The 22526-nt window shown below is 31.8% G+C and overlaps 1 protein-coding gene across 11 annotated transcripts in view; it reads left to right on the plus strand.

Annotated features, from left to right (window-relative positions):
* LOC145259106 (protocadherin beta-11-like) overlaps positions 1–22526 on the plus strand; it is a 1732684-nt gene that overhangs the window by 1525330 nt on the left and 184828 nt on the right. The window lies entirely within an intron of this gene.

Genomic DNA, 22526 nt, shown 5'->3' on the forward strand with positions numbered 1-22526 from the left:
ATGTGGGAGAAATCTAGCTCCTATAAAACAACTTTCGGACCAAGATCACAGTGTAGTATCTGTTATGATGCTACACTTCACCTTTTCTGTCCTCGGTCAGTGGAGGAGAAATCCTCCGTGACTGAGACAATTTTTATTTCTGTTCCTATCCATTTTTTAAGGAACCGACCTTGTGTCTAACTTTGCCCTCGTGGGAACTCAAGTAAATAGGAACAAATGGGGCTCCCTGGAGCGGGACAAAAATTAAAATTGCCCCAGTTCATGAGGATTTATCGCCCATTTATCGAGATTAAATCTAGAGTGTATTATCGGAACAGATGCAACACTTTGCTCCTAAAACAGTCAACTATATGTGGAAATCCAACAGCTTATTTCAAATTGAAGTCGCGATTTTACCTTTAAAATAAAAATATGATTCTTGTATAGCTAAAGACAATTCAGTAAAAAATATATTAACATTTATGTGCACCTAGATATTTAACTTTTGACAATCTTGCAATATAGTTAACAACCGAGAAATCATATACATATATATATATATGTGACTACTTCATTTAATCACATAAATTAATATACGTGAGTATAATTTTATGCGTTAACTTTAAGTATTTACTTCAACAGTGCTCAATACATAGGTAGAGCTAGGTAGTAAGTAATAAAATATATATGGCAATTAAGCTACACAGAATATTCCGCGTTTCATCCACGCTAGGATTCGTCAGGATTAAGCCTGATGAATCCTAGCGTGAATGAAACGCGGAATATTCTATGTAGCTTAATTGCCATATATATATATATATATATATATATATATGTATGTATGTATAAACATAAGAAGTGTGTGTGTGTGTGTGTGTGTGTGTGTAACTTTTACCGAACACATTTGAATTTAATTTTTTATACCGACCTGTATCTTTAAATTTTCTGAAATTGTTCTTACGCTTTTATTTTATTTCAAATTAAATATCGTTGAAATCTTCCCCTTTCTTCACGCAAGAATCAAATGGCTTATTGGTCCTCTGTTACCATATAAGAAAAAGTACACAAATGACTTATCATTAATCCTAAGCCCAATCTCCCAAGATTTACTGCTGTATTTTCTCGTGTTCGAATAAGTCAAATTAACGATAACACATTCAGAAAAAAAAGCAACCTATAAGTTTTAATACTTTACAATTATACAGGTCGGTAAAAAACTAAATTTTAAACCGTTTGATAAAAGTTATTTTTGTCGCGTCTCTTTTTTTTATTTCTTCGTTGTTAATTATATTGCAAGATTAGCCAACTTTCTATTAATGCATCTCTTTATACGTATACCATTAAAACAAACGACGCAGATATTGTTAGTGTTAACCAGTAAAGGACAAAAATTTATATATAATATCACTATGAATGTATAACCTAAATATATCTGACCCGATTTTCAAGTAACAATTCTTCTTACATATCGATACTTGATTCGAATTAGCCTATTCTTTTTTATTTCGACTGTGTTATTGGCACGAATATATTTTTGTGTGTCATTGTATTTCTTTCTAAAAATACTTAATCCAGATAAAAACGTTTCCCCTTAATTATCGAATTTAATTACACATAAAAGTCATCAAAATTAGTTTAATTTTCTTCATAAATATATCAGCCATTTTTTATTTTAGGCTAGTTACATATTTTAAGTTTATTAAAGTGCATATATTGATATTTCGAAAGGAATTCACTCTTCTTAAAAAATGGAAACAAACGTCCATCTATAACACGATCAGCCGGTCACTGAGGTTGTGACTGGCTTCAGATGTTATACTAAATGTCTTAAGAGTTGTCTCGGGAAGACGTAAAGATGGCCAGTCATTAGGGCCTGTAAGAAGAAAGGCATATCTGAGATGTTGGATGTGCTTTGTAGCTCCTTAAGATGAGTTCTTCGCCCCGGTGGCGTTCTGACTGGAATTTTCTTTCTTCATCCTCTGGACCGCTTCGTTGTTTCAATGAAGGCATTTATGGCAGACATTTATGGCAACACAAGAAAAACGACACGCGACACAATTGTAATATGTATGAGACATCTTAACTATTTATTTTACAACATAGATACAATATATACTACAAAAACTTTTACAATTTACAAAACTAAACTAACTAGTATTGAGGGAAGGGGTGCCTCCCCTTCATTTACGGAGAGACAGAATATGCGTCCTCAGATCATGATGTTGGGTGCAGAAAGAGACAGAGAGCTCTAGAAAGGGAATCATGGGAAGGCATCTCCCTGTATCTCTACGCCCATGGCCAAATCACCACTCGGCCATGTTGCAGCGTACGTATCGTTGGATGTTTTTTTTTTTTTGTTCTTTTTGACGTTTCTTTTCTGTACATGAAAAGAACGTTTGTCTTTCTTTTTTAAGAAGGGGATTTCTCCTGAACATTTTCTACCATCCCAGATTTTATTACCAGTAAGTTTAATATATATGCAAATTGTATGTGAAAAGTTTATTGAAAAATAACCAAATAAGATTTTTTTTTAAATCACACAAATATTGTCTTCAAAAATTTCATATTCTCTGACCCTATTCCTGATTTTTCTGCATTGCTTGCAGCCTTATTAAATACCTGATGTGTAGTGTTAGTATTTGTGAGACATAGGACAAATATAAACATAAAACTTAATAAAAAGTTAATAAAACTCTTGTGTAAGTAAAAAAAAAGTTAATAAAACTCTTGTATAAGTACACCATTACCATTTTTCTAAATTTAGAAAAATATATTTATTAGTGCAGAAGATAGAGGTCTGTAACACGTATTAATCCAGGATTGTCTTTTTCTGGGATGTTTCATGAGACATAACTCTACTCTCCAAATCTGAAATTTGAGGCAAGCGAGATCACCAACGCAAAGAGTTGTTTCCCTTTTAATATGAAAATATCTTTTATCTAACAATACTTACCTATTCATTTACTAGTAATGGTTAAAAAAATTATAGTACTATAATTTTTTTAACTATTACGATTAAAATAATATATTTTAATCATTTGACATTTTACTTGATTTTAATAGATTTTACTTATTAACTTATTTTAATAATCTCCATTTTTTTATTTATAAAAAAATGTAAACTGTACGCCTTCACAAATCAAATAATTAGACTCCTTTATCTTTTTTTTTTTTTTTTTTTGCATAAGTGTTAAGTCCTAGGTCGAGGTATATTAAAAACTCAAAAAAATGGTAATTGATGCCTATTTACTATACAAATAGCATCATAAGTTGTGGATTAAGGGTAAGTAGAAGAATCTCAGAAAAGAAATGATGGTCTCCCCTACATCTTGGTAATAGCCAATGAAACGGGAGCCTTCGGGTCGTCTTCAACTACAGTCGACCTACTTATTTATTACTCTTGCCATTACTTTCAGATCAAACAGTTTTTCAGAATTTTTTTTTTTTTGATGGAAAGTTTTATCATTTTTTTTTTTTTTTTTGCACGCGTGTATATTTTCATTTTGTGGACAAATTCAGCTTCATTAAATTAAAATGGCGCTTTATTGAAATTAAATTCTTGTGTCTTTTACTGCTTTTTATTGTTTCTGTTTTATTTTGTTGTTGTTGTTTTCTTTTTTTTGCTGGGGATGGGGCATTCTACCAGATGCCGGACATTCACCTACTATTTCAGTTACCCCAACCGAGATATCTTTTTAGGCTTCCAATCGTCCCTTGTGAAATTCTTTGTGCAGTGATAAATTTTTTTCTGTGTCTTGGAAATTATAATGATCATGACTTCCTCTTCAGTGTCGACGGTTCCAGTTTTTCTTCTTTTTTTTTACTCTAGGACCAACAGCGTATAGACAGCTCTGGTTTTGAATTTTTTCTTTTCGAAATCTGAAACGACAATCAAGTGTTGAAAAAAAAAAGGACTTTTATTTCTTTAGATTTCAGGAGAAGGAGAAGAAGTGCAAAAAGAAGGAAGATAGTTTATTTGTTTCCGAAAATTGAGAGCAGTAATTAAAGGCTAGTTAATTGCCGTTCAATCCGGCAAGATCGGTGGAAAATTATTTAAAACGATCCTCTGAGTTTCCATCCATCCGCAAAGATGGCAATTTTTTGTTTTTCACGATGTTTCCTTTCGTATATTTATTTATTTCAATTTATTTAACGGTTTTCCAAAAAAAAATAAATAAATAATAGTTTAGCTTTTGTGTCTTGTTTTTTCAACTTTCTAGTAGTTTATTTATTACTACAAATTATTTGATGCTTTCTTGTTTTTAAAAAAATTGCGTTATTTTTTTTTATTATTTTGTTGTTTTTATTTTTATTTTTGATTTTTCAACCATTTCTTTCGATTATTTATTTATTATTTTGGTTTATTTAACGGTTTTCAAAAAATATAGTGATTTAGCTTTTTTGTTTTTGTTTCTTCAAATTTCTGGTTTATTTATTATTACAAATGATCTAATGCTTTCCTTTTTAAAAAAAAAAATGGCGTTTTTTTGCTTTTATTTGAATTTTGGATTTTTCAACTGTTCCTTTCTATTATTTATTTATTATTTTCGTTTATTTAACAGTTTTCTAAAAAAAAATTAAATAACGATTTGGATTTTTTGCATTGTTATTTTTTATAACCTTTACTTTTATTTATTTATTGATTCATTCATTCATTATAACTTCTTTAACGGTTTTACATGGAAACTAGGTAGACGCCCGGCGTTGCTCGATCGTACAATACGCTTAATCATGAAATTTTAGTTTATACAGATTATGTATGTATTATTATAGAATCAATTCTATATTTAATATTAGACATGACGAGGAATAATTTGCCCGATAGACTAATTGGCAAAAAAAAAACACAATAATAGTAATAATGAAAATGCCGCTCATCAAATTCTGTATATGTTTGTTTACAATATGACGTCAGCTGATATTTGGGCTTGACTATAGAATGTCCTAGAAAAGTCACTTCAGATTAATGAATGTCCTAGTAAAGTCACTTCAAATAAATGATTTGCGGCGATTTAAAATGATACCTTTTCTTTGGTGGTAAATTGAACTTATTAATAAGAAAAAATTAAAATAAAATAGTGAGGTATACCCGGGCTTGAACAGGACGTTATTCGATTTGTAGTCGAATGCTCTACCACTGCGCTTTGTCATAATTTTGTTTTTTTAAGAAGAAATGATTTGCTAATATTTTATTATTTCCATTGCCGGTGTAACGTAAAATATCCCTCTGTAAAAATTCTTTTTTATATATAAGAAAGAAAGACTATTTTTAGAATCAAACTTTTTCGATTTTCGATGCTCATCGGATAAATTTCTGTACAGAACATATCTAAGAACACTGCCGGATTTATAAATTAGCTTTGTGTGAAATTTGCAAACGATAGGCTCAGCCGTTTCGGAACCAATAAGGAAAGGACTCACACACACACACACACACACACACAAAGTGACTTTTATGTATTAGTAGATATAAAATGGCCGATTGCTTTTTATTATTAGTTATTTGTTTTGTTTTTCTTTTGTCTTTTTAAACATTTCCTTTCGTTTATTTGTTTTCTAAAAATAAAAATGGTTATTTGTTATTGCTTTTTTTATTTGTCGTTTTTGTCTATTTCTTTTTTTCAACCTTCCTTTTCGTTTATTTGGTTTCTATTTGAGAACTTATTAACAAATCGAAGGTCAGGTGCTAACAATTTCGTCAGAGTTATCCGACATAAAAAAATATATATAATATTAGTGTCGTTATATTTCGTTTTCCGGTGTTTTGTTTTCTTTTCTTTCTACTTTTTGCTTATGACAAATTTGCAGCAAGTCAATTTTCCTTAAAAGCCATAACTAATTCGGATCAGCGTTTCTTAACTGGCATCCCCAGAACTCTAAGATCCCACAAAATGTTCCTACGGTGTAAAAAAAATGAGGAAAATACAACATATAATTAGTTTTGTTGTTGGTGTTGTTGTTGTTGGAGTTCCGTGACGCACGTAATTTCTTTTAATGGTCTCGCAAATGTGCAAATGTTCAGAAACGCTGGGTTAGAGAGTAAAACGTATTCGCTAATGTCAGATGTTCCCGACTTAATGTTCAGTAGAATGCTTGTTAAATTATAAAAAGTGCTTCGTAACAGCATTCTGCTGAACGTTAAGGATTTTTTTCTTTTACTCTCTAACCCATCGTTTCTCAACCTTTCTACTCTGATATAACTGTTATAATATACGACATGTCGCAAAGAACGTTTGTGCTAATACAAAGTTATACATAATGAAAATATTTCTCCGTATAAATTTTAGGTAATATTATCTATATATTTAACAAATAATTATTAATTTTTCGTTAAGCTACTTATTCATAAATATATCGTATACAAATATAAGCTATGAAATTATATGTACGTAAATTATATACATGTGAAGTACGATTAACAATTAAATAGGAGAAATGTGGTATAAGTGTGTATGTACAATATAAATCTTAACTGTCTGTTTAAATGTATGTATGTATGTATGTATGTATATTTGTCTATAGAAATGGTCCTGTGGCGATAGAAAAGTTGTGACGCGTGGAAGCTTGAAATGGTGGAAGCACGTAATAATTGATCTCAATTACAGTCTTCAGTGTCATGCCTGCTTGAGCGTGTGAATTCACCAGTAGGACTAAAAAAAAATTTAGGCTCATGGAAGTGTCTGAGGGAGTGGCACTCGTCTGACAATACGTTGCAATCATCATGTATGTATGTGTGCCTAAAACTTTCGACAGAGGCGACGGATTTTTACGAGATCGATATCGTTTAGATTGTCGACCTTTCGGACGACAAATATCGAAAAAAATTGGCTAAAAACATTAATTCCTTTACCTTAAACTGGGCACTTTTCTACAAGGAAGAGTCGCTTTTTTTTTTCGCCGATATTTTCGAAAATCATCCCCTCTTTTCGATTGACTAGCCTTAATTTAAACATCCGTCACTTCCGATTTGGCGATGAGCGCAACAGCAAAGACGTCACTTTTTTTCACATTCTTTTCCTCCTTCGCGGTACAGGTTCGAGCCTGCCTGTCTACTACCACTTTTTTTCTCAATACACACCTGCAAAAAACCCGGGCAATGCCAGGCACCCAGGCTAGTATATACATATATATTAAATTTTATTAACGTCGAACCTCTCTAACATAGCGTCCAGCGAAAAGCAGCATCGGACGGTAAATTGGTGTCGTCCGATGTTAGCGGACATGTTTTACTCTTTTCTGCCTTTTGTGGTCCTTAAAATAAATTTCGTGTGCCAAGGAATGTCTGTGCACAAACAAAATTACATATCAGGGTTATCCAAATATCCATATCTCTGCTAGAAGATCGAGAACTGTTAATACGCTTGAGTATGAGCTAACGATGATGTTCTACTATCGCTTGTGCCGATGGCCTTGATCACGCACTTGTTCTATAGATCCCGCCGTGGCTCATCAGTTTTTTTTTTGTTTTGTTTTTTTTACACAGTGATCACCACTTATCAAGGCCCGGAAGCCACTCAGGGATAAGGGTTATAGCAAGTACATTACGTTAGTGAGGAGATTTGCTGAAGTGTTTACTTAAGGGGGCGGTTCATTAGGAATTTGTTAACATTGGACTTGAAGACATCCAAGTTGTAGTCCGGAGGGAAGCAGGCAGACGGAACAGAGTTCCACAGGCGTGCAGTTCTAAGAAAGAAGCTTTGTTCATGGAATCCGCGTTTTGATTTAGGCACAGATATAGAGTGGGGGAAATTTTTCACATTGGATTCAGCTAGACGGGTGTTTTTCGTGAAAGATTGGCGAGGGGGGACAAGAGATTGGAGTTCAGACGAGCATCTGCCATAGAAATAACGATAAAACAAGGACAGGCTCGCAACGTCTCTTCTGTGGGAGAGAGGTTGCAGGGTAGAGAAAAGGGCATTCCCCCACTAAGCCACGAAGTCTATTTTGTACTCTGTCAAGGCAGAATAGGCTGCTTTTAGCAGCTCCTGCCCAGATATGGCAACAATATCAGAGCTCTGAAGTATCTCCCGGGTGTAGAGAACCTGTGGGGTGAATTTTTACCAAAGGTATTTACTGCTCTGTCTTTTGCATTCCTCATTGCGTGCAGATTCATCAACCATAGTCGCTTTGTGACTTGCAATATGCGAGGATTATCTGTTTGGAGCTAGTTTTTCCATACGTCAGAATACAAACTGGACTGTTTGAAGGATACCATCAAGTTATCCTTGAACCGTTTCGGCTGTCCTCTTACGGTATTTTTCTTTATTCTTTTTTTTTCTTTTCTTTTTTTTTTTTTGCTATTGTCTAGGAGTCTAGGAGCTGTTATATATATATATGTGTGTGTGTGTGTGTGTGTGTGTATGTATATGATCGTCTTAACGAACCTGGCACTGCTGCAGTGTGGTGTATATTGACAGCGGATTTAATCGAGCTAAATGTACGAGCTAATTTCATTAATGTTGTGTATACTGTTATATTTTGAATGTTACGTAAGGGTCAAAAGGTTAGGAACCGCTGATTGAGATGAAAAGGTTAAATTTCTAATATTCTTCATTCCTAAAGTTAATTCTAAAAATCGTTCCTTGTCTTACGAGGATGCTTTTAAAAAAATGAACGTGACACTTGCTGTGAATTTGTAACGAATTTAACTTAAATTCGATAGAAAACGAAGGGCGTAATTTTTTGTTAAATAGCATGAAAAAATAAGATAAGAGAAACATCGTTCGAGTGTAGCAAATACAAGATATCTAAAATAGTTTATGATCTTATTTGTGATTTGATTCAAATTAATTTATGATATAATTCATCACTTAACATCTAATTTAATCTAACGATTTAATTCATGATTTTATTCAGAATTTTATTTATGACTTAACTTATGATTTTATTCATGATTTAAATTTGATTTATGATTTTATCTATGATTTTATTTATAATTTTATTTATGATTTTATTTATAATTTTATTTATGGTTTTATTTATGCCTTAATTTAAGTCTTAATTCATAATTTGATTTATGATGTAATTTATGATTTAAGTTATGACTTAATTTATTTCTTACTTCATAATTTCATTTTTGATTTAATTTTATTCATAACTTAATTTATGATTATATTTATGATTTAATCTAATCTATAAGTAATTTAAGATTTTATTTGTGACTTAATTCATGATTTTATTTATGATTTTACTTAATTCATGATTTTATTTATGGCTTAATATATGATTTACTTTAGGGTTTAATTTAAATTATTATTTATTTGAGGACTGATTTTATGATTTAGCTTATGATTTAATTCTTGACTTAATTTATGATTCAATTTATAACTTAAATTATGATTTAATCTATGATTTAATTAAATTCATGACTTAAATTATGATTTAAATTATGACTTAATTTATGACTTCATTTATAACTTAAATCATGATTTAATTTATGATTTAATTAAATCCATGACTTAAAGTATGATTTAAATATTTGATGTATGATTTTTATTCATGATTGCATTAATGGTTTAATTTTTATATATTTTTTTTTATTTTTTATTTAATTAAATTTAATCTACTGTAATCTTATGTTTGTAATTTCTTGATATGTTAGCAGTACAAGTATATTGTGTTTTATTTCATTATCTTTGGAGATAATATACTTACTTGTAATTATGCATCGCCGGAAATGAGCCCAACCGGAACCGAAACATGCCCGTGTTCAGTCCTTCAAACGTCAGTGATAAATTACAGTAATTCCCTTATCCAATAGACGCGACAACCAGACGTAAACATATAAATTTATTATGCTTTATTATTCGTTTTTTTTTTTGTTTGTTTGTTTTTTGCTGTTGCTGTTTTTTTACTAGGGTGGTGACGGGCTTTAAAGTTTATAATTTAGCGATGGCGGCAACCATTACATGATCCTTCCTACAAAAATGTCAACAACAGAATCAAAGCCAGTCAACAAAGTTGTATCATACGAATGTACTTTTTTAGTTTCTGTTCTATTTCATTATCGATGTAAAACAAATTTTAAAAAAAAGACAATGTCTACCTTTAATATTTATAAATGTATATTTTTCTTTTCAATATTTAAATAATTGGTCGAAGGAAAAAAAGTTTTAATAAAGAGCGCTTTTATTTGACCATTTTCTTTTCGTCAGATTTATTCCCGCCAAAAATGCGCTGAGATTTTCCTGTGGGACATCAATATATTTTTTTTTTTTTAATATTTTCGTTGTATATGCGTTTTATTCTTTTTTTTATTATTATTTTGGGAGTTGCTTATTATTATTATTATTATTATTATTATTATTATTATTATTATTATTATTATTAGTGTTGTTGTTGTCGTTGTTGTTGTTTCCGTATAATACTTATACATTATAAGGTCCTTGTACATTTCAGATTTTGAAGTTTTTTGGGTTTTTTTTTTTTTCATTTTTGAAGAATTTCACTCGGAAAAAGGAGAGAAAAATGACTGTTCAAAACTATTTATTCATTTCCATATAATGACAATTTTCATTGCTTCCAGAAAAAAACATCCCGTTGTAATTTATCTGGAAATTCTAATTATTTTATAAAGCCTGAACAAATTTATTTTAATTCAATAAATTTTCAGATAATTAATGTTTTACTATGTTTTATTGTTCATTTAGTGTTTGTTTTGTTTTTTGTTTTGTTTTTTTGTTTTGTTTTTTGTTTTTTTGCCAAAGAGTTACGCGAACTTTTAACATGTTCGAGAAATTCTTTGAAAAACATTCAATCTTCTTGAATTATTTCCCATGTACTAAATGGAAATCTTCAAAAATGAAATAAAAAAAAATGTCCTCAAAAACCTTTACTATTCCTTTGCAGTTAAAAAAAGAACGAACCTTTTCTTATTGTTTCAGCCAAATTATCTCTCATCAACCAGCGGAAGCAGAGTCATAATCCTCATCATGATAATCCGATCTCTGATCATACTGGCATCACAATATTTTAATTTTTATTTCCTTTCTGTTTTGTTTTAAAGATGTTAACAACGCTGCTGTTACCGGCATCACAGATTTTGCAAAAAAAAAATGAATAAAAGTAACCAAACTATTAGAAAATACAAAACAAAATGGCGACTCCTTTATATATATATATATATATATATATATATATATATATATATATATATATATATATATATATATATATACGCACTATGTATGTATGCATGTTGGCGTATATATATATATATATATATATATATATATATATATATATATGCACACCTACCTACCGACATACGTACATGCATAATACTACGTATATATATATATATATATATATATATATATATATATATATATATATATATGTATATATATATATATATATATATATAAACAGTAATCTACTAACACGTGTTTCGCGGTTCTACAGCTCGTGAGCGTAGCTCGACTATTCTAGGATTCGAACCTCAAGCCATATGTACTATGATCGAGGGCGTTAACCGTTACGCCACGGAGTCCCAGATGATACGGTTATTAGTGTCTCCAATTTTTTTCCTTAGCAGATGGGCCCAATTTTGGGGACGTACACAAAACAAATAATAAAATAATAATAATAATAATAATAATAATAATAATAATAATAATAATGAAAATAATATATATATATATAAATTTAAAATTGAAAGAAAGAAACAAAATGCTCGACAATTCACCTCTCTAATGGGTTTTATTGGAACTGTTTTCAAATGCGATGTACATATAAGGGATATACTCCATGTGTGAAAACAGTCGCTTGAATAAAATAAAACTCACTGAACAGACGAATCGCCGAGCGTTTTGTTCCCTCCTTCCCGTTTTAAATTAATATCGTCGGATTTTGTATCTTTTTTATCATATATATGTATATATTGCATGCATATATATATATATATATATATATATATATATATATATATAATATAATATAAAGCTGAATGTGTGTGTGTGTATGTGTGTGTATGTGGTCACGAATACGTTCCTATATGGTTGACTATTTTAAAAAACTGATTACATATAATGATGGAAGTTGTATCGACACAGGAATGGAAAGGTTAGATCTGGCAGAACGGTGGTTCATTAAAAATGTGGGGTCTACGTTCGCGCCTGGCCCACAAAGTATGGAAATAAAAAATTTTAAAATGGAAAAAAAAACGTTTACAAATGTTTTTTATATAGATGTACATAAGAATACTTTGATAAGTATGTTTTAACTTAAATAGGGATGGTATAATAAAATTGTGGGGACTGCGTTCGCGCCTGCCCTCCATAGAATGAAAATAGGCACAAACTTTAATAAAGACTTTTCATATCTATTTGCGCAAGTATACTTTGATAATTATGTTTCAGTTTGAAGAAATATGGCATAATAAAATCATGGGGTGTTCGTTCGCACCTGACCTCCATAGAATGGAAATATGTCACAAAGTTTAACAAGGTTTTTTAATCCACAGAATATTGTGATAAGTGTTTCAGTGTGAAGAGGTATGGTATAATAATTTATGGGGTTTATCTATTTTATTTTTACTTTCATCATATTTTGCTTTGGTTTTGATACACCCAAATTCGAAGCTATCTCTTTACAACCTTCCTTTTCATAACCTATCATACTTTCATAAATCAGAGTCCATTTTCTGTAGGCTGTTTTTTAACCCAGTCAACGTCGGGTACTTTTGCTAGTATATATATATATATATATATATATATATATATATATATATATATATATATATATATATATATATGCATGCATGTATGTATGTATTTCGTGATTCTTTGAGGGGTACAAAATCTATACATCGCAATCATAAAGGGAAAACTTGAATTCATGATTAAAAACGTTAAAAATATAGTCAACGTGGCGAAGAAGAGAAGGGAAATGGGGAGTTAGCTGGCTCCCCATTTTTTCTCTTCGCCCCGTTGGCTTTATTGTAAACGTTTTTAATCATGAATTTAAGTTTTCCCTTCATGATTGCAATTTACACTGAGGAAGACTTTTTTGTATTCCTACACGTCAACACATAAGAAATAAATACAGAAAAGATATAAACATTTATATATTTTTCGTATTAATTTTTGATTCATACATATTTATATATATATATATATATATATATACACACACACACACACACATATATATATGCACACACATATATATATATACACATATATATATACACACATATATATATACACACATATATATATATATATACACACACATATATATATATATATATATATATATATATATATATATATATATATATATATATATGCATGTATGTAAAATGGTTACATCATTCTATTCTACCCCTTCGGAATCCTCCATTTTCTATGACACAAATACGTCCGAAAACGAAAGAATTTCCTGAATAAAGAAGGCCAGAGGTTACATCCGTCGTGTGTCTATAAATATAATAAGTGTACTGTTTTATGTCAGTGTGGAAACTGCACCCACAGTTATTCGCGAGGAAAAGAAGATGCGGAAGATTTGCTCCCAAGGATGCAGTCCACAATGCGATCTTCATCACAGACTATTTGACAATCCCTATAATGCAAACCTTGCTTCCTGTAACTTTTGCTTTTTCTCTGAGCTCAAGAAAAACCTGGGAGGCTCCCATCATGAGACAATTGAGGAGGTGAAAGAGGTTGTGAGGAGGGTCATTGACACGCTCACACAAGAGGACTTCCATGAGTTGTTAAAGTTGTACAAGTGCATTGCAGTCGGAGGAGATTACTTCCAAGGGGGCTAGAGTTTCATGTATGTACTATCAATAAAAGTGCCCATACGAAAAAAAAAGTCTGGAAACTTTTTCAAGGCACCTTGTATATATATATATATATATATATGATATGTCCCCAAGGGAAGGGTGCTCTTGGCCATTGTAATAGAGCAGTATAATCTAGTAAGTCGCTTTATTAAACGTTTGTTCTTAGTCGTAGTTGGTAACATGCTTAAGCTTTGACTTTATTTCAACGTCTTTCCCAGGCTTCTATATCCGTTCGTATTTATGGCTTACACATGACTAATCATATTCTTGTGTGGGGGAATCAAAGTCTATTCATATTCATTGGATCGATATATAACATTTTAAAAAAAAATTATACTCCTAGCAAGCACGTGTTAAGATAGCTCAACAATTAATTCAACACATTGACAAAAGAAAATAGTGCCTCATACTCTACAAAACAAAACAATAGAATAGGAAGTAGATGTCAGCTAAACATTTGTGTAAATGATACTCGGCCATTGGTTAATGAAAATTTCAGCTCGCTGGCTGAGATCAAAAATGAATTTGATTGGTTAACTAACTAAACTAAGCATCACGTGAATATGCAAGAAGAAACGCAGAAGATTTTTTGTAGCTTGCTTGCCATATATTTTCGTAACTTACTATACAACACTGGGGAACAACTCGCATTAATATAGGACATCGTAAGAAAAGCTAGAGTTACAGTGTTGGCAAAAGTAAATAAAGATCCAATTTCGATTCTCTTTAAACCAGTTAGTAGGTTGGATTAATATTTTTAATTACTTAAAACTACAACCTGACCAGGACTGGAAGAACAAGAACAAACCACTTCCGTGGGTTAAATAAAGGGTTAAAATTGCATACATATTCTCCGGCACAAAGGATCGAAATTTACATCGCCTGAAACATTGTGGAAATAGGCTAAAATCATCGAAAGGATAAAGAAGAACTGTTTCTTTCTCTGTTGTTTTTTTTATATAATTTTTTTAAATAATTAATAATTTTTACAAAAAAAAAACATTTTAAAAAAATGAAAAAAGAACACAAAAGAAAGCTTTTCTTTTGTAAATATTAGCTTTTTACTTCAATAAATATACGACTTCAATAAATTACAGAAATATTTTCATTATTTTATTTTTGCAAAAATCAACAATTTACTGAATTTATCCATGCAATTGTTTTTGTTTTATTAATAGCTGTTTCTTTTTTTTTTAACTATGCCACAAATACAATTTTTGTTTTTTCAAAATATGTCCCTTTAACATCTAGAATAAGTCTGCTTTCTAAATATGTCTGATTTAAATAAAGTCTTATTCGAAAAGGAGATCGTCCCCTCGGGTACTGACACGACAGAGGTCACATTCCAAAGAGGACAAACAAAATCTTTCCGCCTTTGGCCTGATGGTTGGTCAAAATAATTCTCTTTGATCAATCAAATGAGTCTATTTTAGAATACAAGGGAGGTAATTCACTGTCACAAAGGGAGATAATTACATTAACAGAATAAAAGAGAACCCTTTTTTGATAATTTTTTCCTCCTTTTTTCGCTTGTTTTCTGTGAAAAAATAAAAAAAATAATAATTTTAAAACGAAAAAATTAGACTTTAAAGTAGTAATACTATAATATTGTGATTTCTTTTTTGTATTGAGTTAAAATATTTTTAACAAGAAAAACAAACGATGGAATCCGAAATACGTGCGACTTTGGAACCGAATTTGAAAGAAGTAACACCGGATGTCGAAAATCAATGGTAACTCTTATAAGATGCGTCCATTCAAATTGCGCGTTTATAGATGTAAATATTATTTAAGTTTCAAGCGTGTGACAGTCCAAAGAAAATGTTATTAGAAACTTTGGTGTAATAGACCAATGAAGATGTTTATTGAAACAGTATCATTTGTAAGACTAACAAAAATGTCATTTAAACTATAAGCTTGAAAGACCAACGAAAATGCGATTTCTAACGTAAACGAAAATGCTATTTCAAACTTCAACAGGGCGAACGAAGACCCTTCCATATTATAGGTATGAATAAATTTAAAGTAAAACATATTTTTTATAAATGTCAAGCGTGAACGCAGACCCCTTAATATTATTTGTATGAATAAATGTAAAGTAAAACACTAAAACAGTAATATATATATATATATATATATATATATATATATATAGTAGAAATGGTAATTAATAAAAACCTGAAGAAAGTGCTCAATACTGTTGTAGAGCAAATATGCGTTTTATTTTTTATTACCGTATTTTTCTGTTAAGTTACATTATTGTTTCAGCTACACGACCGTTTTTTGGCCGCCATGTAGCTTCCTCAGACTTTTACATTCCACCATAGACGAACATTTATATATATATATATATATATATATATATATATATATATATATAGAGAGAGAGAGAGAGAGAGAGAGAGAGAGAGAGAGAGGGGGGAGAGAGAGATTCAGCCACTCTGGTGAGTCGTAGACGACGAAACACGTGTCAGTGGATAATTATATTTTAAAAATGATATATATGCCGCTCCCCATTTAAGGGGGTACCGGGTTGGTCAAGGGGAAAATTGTTCCCAACTCGCATTTAGGTAAAAATGCAATTGAATAATTGAATTCATTCGAAAAGTATCGCTAGCAAAAACATCTATATATATATATATATATATATATATATATATATGTGTGTGTGTGTGTGTGTGTGTGTGTGTGTGTGTGTGTGTGTGTGTGTGTGTGTGTGTGCGAATGAATGGGGAGTAAGTATAGAATATAAATTTCAGACAAAATAGAAAATTGCTTCATGGAATAGTGGGTAGTCAAGTAACATGCTAGTAAAAATAAGAACATTAAAGTAAACCAATATAGCTTGGTCGATTCGTTCGACAATATTCATTTGTGAAAACGAGCTTTATTAAACAGAACACGACACTTTATATAATGAAGGATATAAAAATAAGAGAAGCAGTTCTAAAAAGATGAGAGACAAATAAATAGATATGTTGTATGTAGGTAGGTTATGAAGGTTAAGTGGATAACGACTTTAGTGCGCCAAGTTCGAATTCTGTCGACTCCTTTGTAAAACAAAAAATTAATCCCTCTGTCGATTCTATCTTAACAAGCAGCAAAAACTTTATTTGTTTGATAGAAAAATTTAGGACGAATTTTACGATTAGCTCTTTGTCAAGTTACGGACGAATTTTACAATTAGGTCTTTGTCAAGTTACGGACGAATTTTACAAGTAGGTCTTTGTAAAGTTACGGACGAATTTTAAATAGTCTAACTTCGTTGAAGGAACTATTCCCATATTTTGATCAACTGAACAATAAAAATGTGTTCGGTTCTGGAAGTCATTTGTTTGATAGAAAACTTTAGGACGAATTTTACGATTAGCTCTTTGTCAAGTTACGGACGAATTTTACGATTAGCTCTTTGTCAAGTTACGGACGAATTTTACGATTAGCTCTTTGTCAAGTTACGGACGAATTTTACGATTAGCTCTTTGTCAAGTTACGGACGAATTTTACGATTAGCTCTTTGTCAAGTTACGGACGAATTTTACGATTAGCTCTTTGTCAAGTTACGGACGAATTTTACGATTAGCTCTTTGTCAAGTTACGGACGAATTTTACGATTAGCTCTTTGTCAAGTTACGGACGAATTTTACGATTAGCTCTTTGTCAAGTTACGGACGAATTTTACGATTAGGTCTTTGTCAAGTTATGGACGAATTTTACGATTAGCTCTTTGTCAAGTTACGGACGAATTTTACAAGTAGGTCTTTGTAAAGTTACGGACGAATTTTAAATAGTCTAACTTCGTTGAAGGAACTATTCCCATATTTTGATCAACTGAACAATAAAAATGTGTTCGGTTCTGGAAGTCATTTGTTTGATAGAAAAATTTAGGACGAATTTTACGATTAGGTCTTTGTCAAGTTACGGACGAATTTTACGATTAGCTCTTTGTCAAGTTACGGACGAATTTTACGATTAGCTCTTTGTCAAGTTACGGACGAATTTTACGATTAGCTCTTTGTCAAGTTACGGACGAATTTTACGATTAGCTCTTTGTCAAGTTACGGACGAATTTTACGATTAGCTCTTTGTCAAGTTACGGACGAATTTTACGATTAGCTCTTTGTCAAGTTACGGACGAATTTTACGATTAGCTCTTTGTCAAGTTACGGACGAATTTTACGATTAGCTCTTTGTCAAGTTACGGACGAATTTTACGATTAGCTCTTTGTCAAGTTACGGACGAATTTTACGATTAGGTCTTTGTCAAGTTATGGACGAATTTTACGATTAGCTCTTTGTCAAGTTACGGACGAATTTTACAAGTAGGTCTTTGTAAAGTTACGGACGAATTTTAAATAGTCTAACTTCGTTGAAGGAACTATTCCCATATTTTGATCAACTGAACAATAAAAATGTGTTCGGTTCTGGAAGTCATTTGTTTGATAGAAAACTTTAGGACGAATTTTACGATTAGCTCTTTGTCAAGTTACGGACGAATTTTACGATTAGCTCTTTGTCAAGTTACGGACGAATTTTACGATTAGCTCTTTGTCAAGTTACGGACGAATTTTACGATTAGCTCTTTGTCAAGTTACGGACGAATTTTACGATTAGCTCTTTGTCAAGTTACGGACGAATTTTACGATTAGGTCTTTGTCAAGTTATGGACGAATTTTACGATTAGGTCTTTGTCAAGTTACGGACGAATTTTACAAGTAGGTGTTTGTCAAGTTACGGACGAATTTTACGAGTAGGTCTTTGTCAAGTTACGGACGAATTTTACGATTAGGTCTTTGTCAAGTTACGGACGAATTTTACGATTAGATCTTTGTCAAGTTACGGACGAATTTTACGATTAGGTCTTTGTCAAGTTACGGACGAATTTTACAAGTAGGTCTTTGTAAAGTTACGGACGAATTTTAAACAGTCTAACTTCGTTGAAGGAACTATTCCCATATTTTGATCAACTGAACAATACAAAATGTGTTCGGTTCTGGAAGTCATTTGTTTGATAGAAAAATTTAGGACGAATTTTACGATTAGCTCTTTGTCAAGTTACGGACGAATTTTACAAGTAGGTGTTTGTCAAGTTACGGACGAATTTTACGATTAGGTCTTTGTAAAGTTACGGACGAATTTTACGATTAGGTCTTTGTCAAGTTACGGACGAATTTTACGATTAGGTCTTTGTCAAGTTACGGACGAATTTTACGATTAGGTCTTTGTCAAGTTACGGACGAATTTTACGATTAGGTCTTTGTCAAGTTACGGACGAATTTTACGATTAGGTCTTTGTCAAGTTACGGACGAATTTTACGATTAGGTCTTTGTCAAGTTACGGACGAATTTTACGATTAGGTCTTTGTCAAGTTACGGACGAATTTTACGATTAGGTCTTTGTCAAGTTACGGACGAATTTTACAAGTAGATCTTTGTCAAATTACGGAGGAATTTCATAAGTAGGTCTTTGTAAAATAAAGGACAGATTTTACAAGTAGGTCTTTGTCAAGTTACGGACGAATTTTACGATTAGGTCTTTGTCAAGTTACGGACGAATTTTACAAGTAGGTCTTTTTAAAGTTACGGACGAATTTTACAAGTAAGTCTTTGTCAAGTTACGGACGAATTTTACAAGTAAGTCTTTGTCTATTTACGGACGAATTTTACGATTAGGTCTTTGTCAAGTTACGGACGAATTTTACGATTAGGTCTTTGTCAAGTTACGGACGAATTTTACGATTAGCTCTTTGTCAAGTTACGGACGAATTTTACGATTAGGTCTTTGTCAAGTTACGGACGAATTTTACAAGTAGATCTTTGTCAAGTTACGGAGGAATTTCATAAGTAGGTCTTTGTAAAATAAAGGACAGATTTTACAAGTAGGTCTTTGTCAAGTTACGGACGAATTTTACGATTAGGTCTTTGTCAAGTTACGGACGAATTTTACAAGTAGGTCTTTTTAAAGTTACGGACGAATTTTACAAGTAAGTCTTTGTCAAGTTACGGACGAATTTTACAAGTAAGTCTTTGTCTATTTACGGACGAATTTTACGATTAGGTCTTTGTCAAGTTACGGACGAATTTTACGATTAGGTCTTTGTCAAGTTACGGACGAATTTTACGATTAGGTCTTTGTCAAGTTACGGACGAATTTTACGATTAGGTCTTTGTCAAGTTACGGACGAATTTTACAGGTAGATCTTTGTCAAGTTACGGAGGAATTTCATAAGTAGGAAATAAAGGACAGATTTTACAAGTAGGTCTTTGTCAAGTTACGGACGAATTTTACGAGTAGGTCTTTGTCAAGTTACGGACGGATTTTACAAGTAGGTCTTTGTCAAGTTACGGACGAATTTTACGATTAGGTCTTTGTCAAGTTACGGACGAATTTTACAAGTAAGTCTTTGTCAAGTTACGGACGAATTTTACAAGTAGATCTTTGTCAAGTTACGGAGGAATTTCATAAGTAGGTCTTTGTAAAATAAAGGACAGATTTTACAAGTAGGTCTTTGTCAAGTTACGGACGAATTTTACGATTAGGTCTTTGTCAAGTTACGGACGAATTTTACGATTAGGTCTTTGTCAAGTTACGGACGAATTTTACGATTAGGTCTTTGTCAAGTTACGGACGAATTTTACGATTAGGTCTTTGTCAAGTTACGGACGAATTTTACGATTAGGTCTTTGTCAAGTTACGGACGAATTTTACAAGTAGATCTTTGTCAAGTTACGGAGGAATTTCATAAGTAGGTCTTTGTAAAATAAAGGACAGATTTTACAAGTAGGTCTTTGTCAAGTTACGGACGAATTTTACGATTAGGTCTTTGTCAAGTTACGGACGAATTTTACAAGTAGGTCTTTTTAAAGTTACGGACGAATTTTACAAGTAAGTCTTTGTCAAGTTACGGACGAATTTTACAAGTAAGTCTTTGTCTATTTACGGACGAATTTTACGATTAGGTCTTTGTCAAGTTACGGACGAATTTTACGATTAGGTCTTTGTCAAGTTACGGACGAATTTTACGATTAGCTCTTTGTCAAGTTACGGACGAATTTTACGATTAGGTCTTTGTCAAGTTACGGACGAATTTTACAAGTAGATCTTTGTCAAGTTACGGAGGAATTTCATAAGTAGGTCTTTGTAAAATAAAGGACAGATTTTACAAGTAGGTCTTTGTCAAGTTACGGACGAATTTTACGATTAGGTCTTTGTCAAGTTACGGACGAATTTTACAAGTAGGTCTTTTTAAAGTTACGGACGAATTTTACAAGTAAGTCTTTGTCAAGTTACGGACGAATTTTACAAGTAAGTCTTTGTCTATTTACGGACGAATTTTACGATTAGGTCTTTGTCAAGTTACGGACGAATTTTACGATTAGGTCTTTGTCAAGTTACGGACGAATTTTACGATTAGCTCTTTGTCAAGTTACGGACGAATTTTACGATTAGGTCTTTGTCAAGTTACGGACGAATTTTACAAGTAGATCTTTGTCAAGTTACGGATGAATTTTACGAGTAGGTCTTTGTAAAATAAAGGACAGATTTTACAAGTAGGTCTTTGTCAAGTTACGGACGAATTTTACGATTAGGTCTTTGTCAAGTTACGGACGAATTTTACAAGTAGGTCTTTTTAAAGTTACGGACGAATTTTACAAGTAAGTCTTTGTCAAGTTACGGACGAATTTTACAAGTAAGTCTTTGTCTATTTACGGACGAATTTTACGATTAGGTCTTTGTCAAGTTACGGACGAATTTTACGATTAGGTCTTTGTCAAGTTACGGACGAATTTTACGATTAGCTCTTTGTCAAGTTACGGACGAATTTTACGATTAGGTCTTTGTCAAGTTACGGACGAATTTTACAAGTAGATCTTTGTCAAGTTACGGAGGAATTTCATAAGTAGGTCTTTGTAAAATAAAGGACAGATTTTACAAGTAGGTCTTTGTCAAGTTACGGACGAATTTTACGAGTAGGTCTTTGTCAAGTTAGGGACGGATTTTACAAGTAGGTCTTTGTCAAGTTACGGACGAATTTTACGATTAGGTCTTTGTCAAGTTACGGACGAATTTTACAAGTAGGTTTTTGTCAAGTTACGGACGAATTTTACAAGTAGATCTTTGTCAAGTTACGGAGGAATTTCATAAGTAGGTCTTTGTAAAATAAAGGACAGATTTTACAAGTAGGTCTTTGTCAAGTTACGGACGAATTTTACGATTAGGTCTTTGTCAAGTTACGGACGAATTTTACAAGTAGGTCTTTTTAAAGTTACGGACGAATTTTACAAGTAAGTTTTTGTCAAGTTACGGACGAATTTTACAAGTAAGTCTTTGTCTATTTACGGACGAATTTTACGATTAGGTCTTTGTCAAGTTACGGACGAATTTTACAAGTAGGTCTTTGTAAAGTTAAGGACAGATTTTACAATTAGGTCTTTGTAAAGTTACGGGCGGATTTTACAAGTAGGTCTTTGTCAAGTTACGGACGAATTTTATAAGTAGGTCTTTGTAAAGTTAAGGACAGATTTTACAAGTAGGTCTTTGTCAAGTTACGGACGAATTTTACGATTAGGTCTTTGTCAAGTTACGGACGAATTTTACGATTAGGTCTTTGTCAAGTTACGGACGAATTTTACAATTAGGTCTTTGTCAAGTTACGGACGAATTTTACAAGTAAATCTTTTTCAAGTTACGCACGAATTTTATAAGTAGGCCTTTGTCAAGTTACGGACGAATTTTACGATCAGGTCTTTGTCAAGTTACGGA

The sequence above is a fragment of the Euprymna scolopes genome, chromosome 34, assembly GCF_053919585.1.
Source record: "Euprymna scolopes isolate OS-2025 chromosome 34, ASM5391958v1, whole genome shotgun sequence".
Taxonomy (NCBI): Eukaryota; Metazoa; Mollusca; class Cephalopoda; order Sepiida; family Sepiolidae; genus Euprymna; species Euprymna scolopes.